Source organism: Gadus chalcogrammus, chromosome 9, assembly GCF_026213295.1.
Source record: "Gadus chalcogrammus isolate NIFS_2021 chromosome 9, NIFS_Gcha_1.0, whole genome shotgun sequence".
NCBI lineage: Eukaryota > Metazoa > Chordata > Actinopteri > Gadiformes > Gadidae > Gadus > Gadus chalcogrammus.
This window is the reverse complement of record NC_079420.1, coordinates 20,876,822-20,878,656: the sequence shown is the minus strand read 5'-3', so window position 1 is coordinate 20,878,656 and position 1,835 is coordinate 20,876,822.

Genomic DNA, 1,835 nt, shown 5'->3' with positions numbered 1-1,835 from the left:
CGCGAGATGTCCAGGGCCGTGTTTTTCTTAGGCACAGACCACGTGGTTGCCTGCATATCCGTCCAATGAGATTGAGTGCCCTGCTGTTACTACTCCTCGGTGTCCCTCAACCAAATGATCAGGGCTAGAGTGGGCCAGCACCCTAACACCGCTTGTATATTTAAAATATGTATGTATATATATATATATATATATATAAATGTGTGTGTATTTAGTATTATGTTTTCATTTTTCTATTTAAGAAAAAGAAACAAAAAGATTACAGCATGTAGGCCAAGGCCTACTTATTCAAATTCTTACATAGATTACTTAAAAGTATGTATATAGGACAACCCCAAATTTAATGTTTTTCAATCACAAATTCGACCAATATGTAATTGTGTATTAGCGTTAGTCAATATAGTGCTTTGAACCTATGTAGGCCTACTTTTCTGACAGGTCACCTAATCTTTCGTCAAGTGGCCTACAGTATAGCTCTGACCCGCTATGGGGCAGGGACCCAACCTCACCTCAAGGCCTACAACAGGACTTTAGCTGTTGGGAATTCATCCCTGAATATTTAAAACCAACAGAATTATTTATTTTTTACTTCATTTTTTGTAAACGTTTGTCCATTTTAAATTATAGGCCATGGATACCGGGCAACATTTAAATGAAAAATGTGTAACAGCCTTTGTATAGGCCTTACATTTGACAACGTGTACTTCAGAACCAACCACAATTTATGATTGTCTAGAATTATAATTTATATCCTAATTGCATGAACTCTTTTAAATGGATACATGTTTGCTTTATATTCATTTTAATAAAACATTCTGTGGGAATGGACTAGAGATATCCGAAATCAAACGAAATAGGCATAATAAACAAAGCGAGAAGGAGAAAGAAGAAGGGAAAAGGGTTTTCGTTTATTATCTGACTGAATACAACTACTACTACTAGTTCCTAGTATACATTTTCACGGTAAAATAATCGGCTTACCACACTGACATTTTATTGGCGGTCGCCTCTACGTGTCCCTGTATACATCCTCGTCAAGTAGACCTATAGGCCATCTATCTGCCCCTGGGTCGAGGAACACCAAGGAAACAAACCAAGAGAGGACAGAGAGAAGGAGAAAGGAAGATGGAGAAAGAGTATAGTCTACAGACTGCTAGAATCAGGTGCCATCATCTAGGCAAAACAGTCTGTCTTCAAATCGGACTCATCTGTGTCCGCATTATTCATGTATGCCTCAAAAGAAGGAAAATTCTGCTGAAAAATATGTGTGGACCTATTATACAGGAAGTTTTATAGACATAAATCGTTTTAAAAGGGGTGTTCGTCTGTATTACTGGCATATTGTTCATTTAAACACAAAGCTGCTTCACCATCGGCGTTACAGCGTTACAGCGATAGGACCGAGGCTGAGACGCGCTCCTCATGTTGCTTCAGTGATTCGACCCTTACCCAGTAGAGGGCTCTCTCACAGTGGGTAGCGAGACCAGAACACATTCCAGCTATAGGCCTATACCCTAATTATGATAATACACAAAACTATAAATAATAATATATCATATTAGAATAATAATAACAACACAATTATGACCATAATAATCATGTAATAATCGTATACAATTCTTGAATCGCATTTCATTTCAACGACCAAAAAGGCCTCACTATATATTTTATACGTCTAAATCAATTAAAACAGTAGGCCAACAACAACAGTGATAACATTTCACTCCGTCCGAGCGGGCCTCCCGTCCCGTGCATCGCAACTTTCAGAAGCGCGAGGTCTGCCTACGTCATCGAGCCGTAGACATTGTTCTCCCCTCCTCCTCCTCCTCCCCCTC